Source organism: Cryptomeria japonica, chromosome 9, assembly GCF_030272615.1.
Source record: "Cryptomeria japonica chromosome 9, Sugi_1.0, whole genome shotgun sequence".
NCBI lineage: Eukaryota > Viridiplantae > Streptophyta > Pinopsida > Cupressales > Cupressaceae > Cryptomeria > Cryptomeria japonica.
In genome coordinates this window covers 357,302,705-357,312,743 of record NC_081413.1, presented here as the reverse complement: position 1 = coordinate 357,312,743, position 10,039 = coordinate 357,302,705, and positions in this window count along the sequence as shown.

Here is a 10,039-nt window from a genome sequence, read left to right as displayed (position 1 = left end):
GCTCTTCAACTAGGCCTCAAAGATTTCCTCAATCATGGAGTTAGGAATCTAATTATTGAAGGGGATTCTACAATTGCCATTAATGCAATCAAGATAAAAATCACCCCAAACTGGAGATTGCAATCTTTATTGGATAGCATTCTCAAGAACCTATCAAAATTGGAAAACTTCAGTGCAAGGCATGTATAAAGGGAAGCTAATACAGAAGTGGATGCTTCGTCCAAAGTAGCTATCGAGGGGGGAATATTTATTGGTGGGAGGACAACCTCTATCCCTATGGATAAAAAAGTGTTTGAAAAGCTACACTAGCTGTTAATTATATGGGGAAAGAGTAACAAATGGGTGATGGCCTCTGCATTTGCCTTCCATTGAATTCAGGTTGCATAGTAACTTGAAGACAACTGCAACATTACAAAATAACAAATTGTAAATCAAGAAACTTCTAATCTATGAATACGGAAACTTCCAATTAGGATTTTCCTTTTTTGCTTAGTGCTTCACATTAAAATGATTTTAGGGAATTGGCAAATTAGGCTTGTCTCAGTATCACATACAATGCATATGATACTAGAATATTATGGGATGGCTCTTAACAGCCTGATATTGCAATCAAACTCAACCCTTTATGGAAATTTCATGGTTGCAAGTATCAGATCAGACTTCAATGGTGTAGCTCATGGCTCCAAATATTTGTCAACCTTGACATCTAATTGCCTATTTCTGAAACTGGGCAAGACCGAAGGTTTTCTTCCCTCCATTCTTTCCTACTAGTGCCCTATGAATGGGGGTGTATTTTCTTTATTTATTATAATAATTAAAAAATTTAAGGCCTTGGCCTATTACCGATCAAAAAAAAAGAAAAAAAATTAGGTTTTGTCTATAATGAAAATGCATTAATATTTATATATTCTTTATCACAAACCACATCATCAAAAGATTGGCTAACATCATTACATGTTGAAGCAAAAAATGTCAATGGATTTTTTGATGGTATATAGGAGTCATAATCTTCTTCATCACTGGAACTAGATCTGAATCACTTTCATCTTCTTCATACACCTCTATGACCTCTTGAATGTAATTATGCATATCACCAGCCAACTTTCATGTGTTGTTTCAAACAAACTAGAATCCTAGATAAATCGATCTCGACTCAAAATTGAAAAGAAATTATTTTAAATTAGAGGCCCCCAATGCCAAGATAAATTTAAAGCAATACCCAATGAAGAAAATTAAAACTGATGTTATTACTACCAACCACAAAATCACTACCTACTAAGACAACTTCATTATCATTTGCAGTCACCAACTCTGTTGTTTTGTCCTTTTTAAATAATAACTCTGCACTTTCATCATTATCAGCCAAAAAAATATCATCCATGATTTGTAAGGAAGGCAAAATATTTCCTTTTTTTGAAAATGCATTAATATTTATATATTCTTTGTCACAAACCACATTGTCAAAAGAGTGGCTAACACTATTACATGTTGAAGCAAAAAATGTCAATGGAATTTTTGATGGTATATGTGAGTCATAATCTTCTTTGGGGTGAAACAATCTAAGTCATTTTCATCTTCTTCATAGTGCATATTATATACACAAGATTTAATTTTTGAAGCACATGAATCATTTATTTAAAATTCTTCTTGACACAAAATTGTTAGATTAGAGCATTTAGAAGTGCAAGGTAAAGTGTACACCTTTTTTGATTGCTTAACATAACCACTCATACATTCCTTGTTTAAAATTCTTATAACTAGATTTTGATCAAACCATCTAGATAATAACAAATCATCCTCTATCCTAATGGATTCTTTTTTTGCAATTTCAAGGTCACATACCTTAGTTTGCTTGAAGTGGAAGTTGATTTCTGGATGCAACGCTGGAACGAAAATGAACAACAAATTTGCTTGGCTTGGTTGATCGGCATGTGCAATTTAACTCAATGTCTAGTTGAACAGATCTACTAAATCTCTCATAGGTTCACCCTCTTTCTTTTGAATTAAAATCGGCATAAAAGAGAACCCACATTGACTAGAGGCCTTATTCTTTAATATGTCCTAATTTATGATACACCCATCTTCTAAATTCTGGAACCAAATTGCAACTACTTCAATGAGAGATTAAATAAATAAGTGAATGAATACATCTTCCTTTGATACCCCATGAATCCCCCTAGGCAATAGTGAACGCTTGGATGTGATCATCAGGATCTTATTTACTTCCTCGGACAAACTTTGGGAAATGACTTCTTGATTTTGCAAGCAAAGCAGTCTACTATGATAGAGCCAAAGGTCCAAATTGAATACTCCATGGTTGAGCTATAACCAAGGCCATTATGATCTTCCCCCAAAATATTTTTTGTATATGCTCCAAAATACAGAGTCACCAACCTCCATCCTCAGGGAAGCACCTTTAGTTTTTTGAGGAAATAAGACACCAACACTTTGTTCTACAATAGAGTTGCCAAAAATATATTGGTAAACAACTTTGTCTTTTTAGAAATAATTAACAAATGACTCAATATAGCCTAGTTGCAAAGACAAACTGCAACCAACGGTTGGAGAAATCAGTATTGAGTAAGTGATTTTCCTCAAAATTTTAGAGGTACAACTCCCTTGTTTAATGTGATTTAATTTTCTAGAGGTTATGCTTTTAACTAGAAAGCAATAAAGGCAAACTACCACTCGTCCATCACCATGAAATGAATGTGATTATGAATTTAAAATAAAAGGGAAAAGACACAAATGACACAAAGATAATTTACTCTTAACCCATGAACAACTACCAATAGGGACATAAACAAAGAATTCTTCTGAATATGTATATACATATCAAAACTCAAATATTTCAAAGACATATACCCACAATCGAATATAATAATCACAGACAGTTGCAAATTCACATACAAAAAACTACAATTGCAAAGAGAACAAATAAATATAAATATTTAAATTGCTTCTTATTCCTAGATCAAATTTAAATACAAAGATTTCAACACCTCCATACAAAATATTACGTTTGAAAAGAGAATCCCTTCTCACTTCCCTCTTCAGAACTGAAAATGGAAATGCCCCTCTTTTGATATATACTCACTCATACATCAAAGAATGGGGGGATTCAAAAACATTGTGGACCCCTACTCTATCATTTTCTTACATATTTAAAGAAAATCTCCAATATACCCCCTTTTTCCATTTTTGTAACTATTGTTTCTTGTTTTAAAGAATTGATTACAAAATAATGACTTTTCACATTCCTAATAATGAATTCAAATATTATAAAAGTGAACCTTTATGGATAATAAGCATTTGTGTTTCAAGTTCTTCTAGATTTATTCCAACCTTCACTAGGGGTTTTCATTTATTATAATTGTTGTATCTGGTGCAAGGATTTGATCATTTCATGTAGATTTCACATGTGTGGATTAACCCTTCCACATTCCACTTCCTCAATTGTAACGTATCCATCTGAGAAATCTACATCCTAATCACTACCAAGAGGATTATAAATATAATGTCCATCTATTTCATCTAAAACCATTGGCATTTGCATGAAGATTGCATTAATGATGTGTTTTGTTGTCATTGATGTCAATTGAACTGGTAATGATATTGTTGATATTGTTGTAATATTGTTACTGTAACCTATAGGAAGAATTTGTGAGGAGAACCAGTAATCGGTGTAAAGGTGTAAACATTATCTATTATTGTAACTAGTAAACCCTACCAGTTATTTTTGATAAACCCTAACCAATTAAGTTTGGTGAATTGGTTATATTAGTTTACGATCTGATGATGAGCAGTAATGATGATGACACACATGATTATGTATGAAGACAATTCCAAGAGATTTTGGTGAGTTGTTGTAACAGTTTTTGTCTAGGGAATGAGAAAATGTATTGCATCTAATGCAAAGCGTGTGATGAGTTACTAAGTTCAATGAAGCGATGATCAAGGAGTGATCAAGGTTTTCTTGATTGATGTGCAAATATTTATATGTAATCCAACAGTCATACTTGAACCGAATTTGTTTGTAATCTTAATGAGAGTTAGGTTTTTGCTATGTTACCGACCTAATTGATTTGTATTTAAGGTCGATGAAGTTGTTTAGTTTTCAAGAGAGTTGGCAAAGAGGTAGAAACAGTTTAGTTGAGTGTGTGGTTGCCTAACCGGATGATGTATCTGCAGTTTGAATAAAGGCAGATAGGAGAATGAAATGGATCTGATCAAGCAAGTGTAGTGATATTCATACAGATCAACAAACTCCTATTTTTTTTTAACAATTACAGCAAAATTGAAATCCCCTAACTCAGTAAGCTCTAACAAGCTTGGTACTATTCAAATCCTCTAACAAGTTAGTCCATTAGATTAGTTTTTTAAATCCTCTACTGAGGTTACTCCTTAAAGGGTATTGCTTCTAACAAGGAATTTGTAGTCAATCCCTTAACCAGGTGATTCCTAATAGGATAAGTTCTTAACAGGACTTTTTGTAAAGCTTTAACAGGCTAGGCTCCTAATAGGGTGAACTTCAGAAGAGTTTAGATATTATCTTGTGAGTCTCATCTCACCGTGGTTTTTACCTATTTGGGTTTCCACATCAAAAATATTTGTGTCAAGTGGTGAATGTTTATGTGGTTATGTTTTCATGGTTGATTTACTTAACTATTTCTAATAAGTCATGATAACCAGTAGTATTGAAGATATGAAGAAGTTGTTTACTATTAATTTGTTGTAACAAACAACCGGTTTTATCTTATGAGTTTTTATCTTGACAGAGTTATTATTCTAAGTTTACTTTGAGAGATTGATTGGTGAAGTTTATTATTAGTTTTTCTATCTACTGATTCACCCCCTCCCCCCACCTCTCAATAGTTGACCGGATACTTATTCTTTCATAATACCATCAATTCGTATCAGAGCATATTAGTTCCTCTAAGGTCTAAACCTAACAACTCGAGGAAAATATCTACTGATCATGATGAAGAAGGAAGGTCTGAATTTTAATAGAGAGAACTACAGGATATGGAGTGATAGAATGAAAATTTATATCAAGAGTTTGGGAAGTCAGTATTGGGAACATGTTGATACTAAGTATGTTGCACCTACAGAGATGTTGACTGATGATCAGAAGAAAGAGAAACAAGAAAATCATCAAGCATTGGAGGCTATTATCAGATCTTTGTCTGATGTAGAATATGTAGATGTTCATGATCTTGAAACTGCATATGAGGTATGGAAAAAACTTGAAGAGATTTATAGCGGTGATGAACATGTTAAGATTGCTAAAGAGGAGAGTCTAAGAGGAAATTTTGATGACATGTGGATGGTTGAAGGTGAGAATATCCAGCAATATGGTCAAAGGATAAAAGAGATAGTCGGTGAAATTAAGAGTGCAGGAGGTAAAGTGGAAGATTCCATAGTGATCAGTAAGGTACTGAGAACCCTACTACCTGTCTATGCTATCAGAGTTGCAACTATTCAAGAGCTGAAGTCCATTGACAAAACTAAGGTAACTCTTGACTCCATCATTGGAAAGCTTACTACTTTTGAATTAAATGGTTATGATGGTAGTGTATAGAAATCTGAGTCTGCATTTAGAGCTTCTATTTGTAACCCATCTGTAAGGAAAAGTAGAGATGCCAGTCACAGTTATGAATCCAGATCCAGTAGAGAAGCTAATGATGAAGACAGTTTAGTTGAGCTTGAAGCATTGTTGGCCAAGCGGTTGCCTAGAGGTATAGGTAAATATAGAGACAAATTACCTTTAAAATGTTTTTCATGCAACAAGATTGGACACATTGCTGCTAATTGTCCTAATGGTGATAATGAGCGCAAAAGAGAGAAATTCAAGAAGTACAAGGGTAAAGGCAAAAGATATTGTCTTATTGTTGTTGATGGCGGTATCATTGATGAGGAATTTGATGGTGATGCTAATGAAGACATTGTGTTTGTAGCCATTAAAGAAGAGATGTTAGACCAGAAGGCATTAGTATCCAGGATAGATAACTCTGATGATTGGATCATTGATAGTGGTTGTTCACATCACATGACCGGTGATCGGAGCAAATTTATTTTTCTGAAGGAATTTGATGGCGGAGTTGTAAGATTTGGTAATGACTCACCCTGCATGGTTAAAGGTAAGGGAACTATTTCTCTTAATGGAAAGAGTAGTGCAAATGATGTCTACTGGGTTGAAGGTCTAAAGCACAATCTTTTGAGTGTGGCACAACTCAATGACAGAGGATACCCATTGGAATTTAAAAATAGTATGTGCAAGATCTATGACAATAAAGGTGAATTGATTGCAATCGGGAAGCAAACTAAAGGGAACTTGTTTCATCTTAATCCTAAAGTCAGCAACTGTTTAATTGTAAAGATAGATGATAGTTGGCTTTGGCATAGGAGATTTTGTCATATAATTTTTGATAACATTGTTAAAGTGAGTAAGTCCAAGATAGTGAGAGGTTTGCCTCCGTTAGACAAACCAGTTAATGCTCTGTGCAAAGAATTCTAGTTGGGAAAGATGACATCCTCAACTTTTAAGAGCAAATCTTTTTCAGTGGAACATTTGTTAAATTTGGTTCATACAGATATTTGTGGACCAATAAGAACAAAAAGTATTCAAGGTGATAGATATTTCATGATCTTCACTGATGATTTCTCAAGGATGATGTGGGTCACATTCTTGAAGGATAAGACTGAAGCTTTTGGTAAGTTCAAGGCATTCAGGGCCTTAGCTGAGAAAGAGATCGATAAGAAGATAAAGTGTTTGAGGACAGATCAGGGCGATGAATTTACTTCTGAGGAATTCACTAGGTATTGTGAAGGAAATGGTATCATGCGGCAACTTTCTGCACCAAGGACACCACAACAGAATGGTATCACAGAGAGAAACAATTGGTCAATTGTTGAAGCTACTAGGATGATGTTGATACAAGGAGGTGTAGAGAAAACTTTCGAGATAGAAGCTATCAGCATAGTTGTCTACACTATGAACCGGATTCTGGTAAAGAGAGGTAAGGACAAGACTCCTTATGAATATTGGTATGGTAGATCACTTGATGTTAGTTATTTCAGAATATTAGGAAGCAAATGTTTTATTAAGAGAGGTGATTATATTAGCAAATTTGAGGCTAAAAGTGATGAAGGTATATTTCTTGGCTATTCCACCAAGAGTAAGGCCTACAAGTTTTTTAACAACCGGACACAAAGAATTGTTGAGAGTATTGATGCTCGAGTGGACGAATTTCCTGAAGTCTCAGAGGAAACCATTTCAAAGAAAAGGATGAAGATCCTTGCATTTTGTTTTTGGAACCAAAAACTGTTAAATTTGAAACCAGAAAAGCAAATATTGATGTACTAGTCCAACCGGAACAGATAAATTCAGAAGAAGATGATGATAATGAAGAAGCTAAACCTAAAGATAATGATCATGTTATTCCAATATATGTGAGACTAAATCACAATCCTGAATAGATTATTGGGGATAAGGATGCTCGAGTAGGAGAAGAATCAGAGAAAATTCTTGCATGATCTCCACTATTGAACCAAGAAATGCTAAGGAAACATTTGGTGATGATCGTTGGTTCAAAGCTATGGAGGAGGAATTAGATAAAATTGAGAAGAACAACACATGGACCCTAGTAGCCCGACCGGTAAATAAAAATGTGATAGGAACTAAGTGGGTTTTCAGGAACAAACTGAATGAAGATGGTGTTGTGGTTTGTGTTTAGCAATAAAGATAGGTTGATTTGCAAAGGTTATGCACAAGAGGAAGGAGAAGACTATGGTGAAACTTTTGCACCAGTGGTAAGACTGGAAGGTGTCAAAACTTTACTTGCATTTGCTGCACACAAGAAATTCAAGGTATACCAGATGGATGTTAAGTCGATGTTTTTGAATGGGATACTTGAAGAAGAAGTATACATTGAGCAGCCAAATGGTTATGCTCTAATTGATAAGGAAGACATGGTATGCAAATTGCATAAAGATTTATATGGATTAAAGCGGGCACCTAGAGCATGGTATGAAAGGCTTCATACACATCTGATGAAGATAGGATTTCTAAGAACCAATGATGATAGTAACATATATCTCAAATCTGAAGGAGATCAAATACTATTCAGCGAAGTATTTGTTGATGATATCATATTTGGAGGTAATGATGACATGAGCAACAGTTTTGCAGATGAAATGAAAAATTGAGTTTGAAATGTCTTTAGTGAGAGAAATAAAAAAATTCATAGGCTTGCAAATACAACAAATGAAGAATGGTATTTTCATCACACAGTCTAAGTATGTGAAAGAGGTCTTGAAGACATTTGGCATGAGTGATTGTACACCAGTTGGCACACCTATGGTTACAGGTTGTAAATTTTCTAAGGAAGATGAGTCCAAATCTATTGAGAAGGAATACAGGTCAATGATTGGAAAATTGCACTATGTTGTTCACAGCAGACCGGACATAGCTCATGCAGTTGGCATAGTTGCTAGATTTAAGAAGAATCCTAAGGAAACACATCTGATAACAACCAAAATAGTTTTTAGATACTTGAAAGGTACTGTTGATTATGGGTTATGGTATCCATATGGAGGAAATTTTAACTTGAAGGTGTACACAGATGCAAATCAAGCAGGAAATATTGATGACCGGAAAAGCACAACCGGTGGAGCATTTTTTCTTGGAGAAAGGCTTGTTTCATGGAGTAGTAAGAAGCAAAGTTGTACTTCACAATTTACTGTTGAAGCTGAGTATGTTGTAGCTTAAATGAATTGAACACAAGCTATATGGATGAGGCACATTTTGGAAGGTTTTAAGATGAAGATTTCAAAACCTATAAAGATTTTATGTGATAACTCAAGTGCCATAAATATTTCCAAGAACCCTATTTTGCTTCACGAACCAAGCATATTGAATTGAAGTATCATTTCTTGAGGAAAAAAGTTCAGTGTAAAGATGTTATCTTGGAGCATGTTTCTACCAAGGAGCAGCTTGCAGATATTTTTACTAAACCTCTGCCTAAAACTTTTGAATATCTTAGATGTCAGTTAGGGGTTGTCCCTCTTCATGAAGTCAGCTAAGTGTGATGTAGATTACATCATTTCTAGAGCTACTTGCAAAATTTTACAGGAGGATTGGTGTAAAAGTGGATGTATTCCACAGGGGAAGCATCCAGTTGCAGATTGTTGATGATGCATAGTGAAATTTGACATTAAATGTTTTGCTTTCAATTTAGTATTGTTGTCAAAGGGGGAGAAGAATTATGTGATTATGGGAAGCAAAACCAGCGACAAGCTGAAGACACAATGAGCATGGTGAATACTTGGTAATGTAACCAGGATTCCTATTCACAATCATGCAGCAATCAATAGTATTGATATTTGTATTGCCATCAATGTTGGCATTGCACACTCCAATGAGAAATTGTAGGTGATTAAAGGTATTGTCATTGATGGCAACCTTGCAATCCTTTGGCACCGGCAGGCACCGGCACCAGCAGACTCTACACCGGCAGATAGTTTACCGGCAGCGGCAATAATGTTTACCGACACCCCAACCGACAGGATTTTAATTATTGTACTTTGTATTTAATTATAATATCTTTTTGTAAGCCGACAAGGCGTATTGTAATAAGACTCATATATAAGTATGAGATCTTGTAGATCATTTATATATGCAGACATGGGAAGATTATTTGCAGAAGTAATGTGTGAATATTAAGGCAGATTTTGGAGTAAGGTTTATGGTTATTGTATGAGCTTAAACCGGTACTGAACCTGGCATAGCAGATGCTGAACTAAAGCAGTACATTATATTGGATTTGCATAATCTATTTTGTAAGTCAGTGAGACTTCCTTTTGTAATTAAGAAGTGAGCTTTAGGCAGTTGGCCTTCCTGCATGTGCAGGCCCCTATTGTAAGTAATATCCATTCATTGGCCAGTGAGTGAATATTGTGGGTCACAAATCCCACTGAGGTTTTTCCCACACCGGGTTTCCTCGTCAAAAATCTTGTGTTATGGTGTGGTTTCTATGTT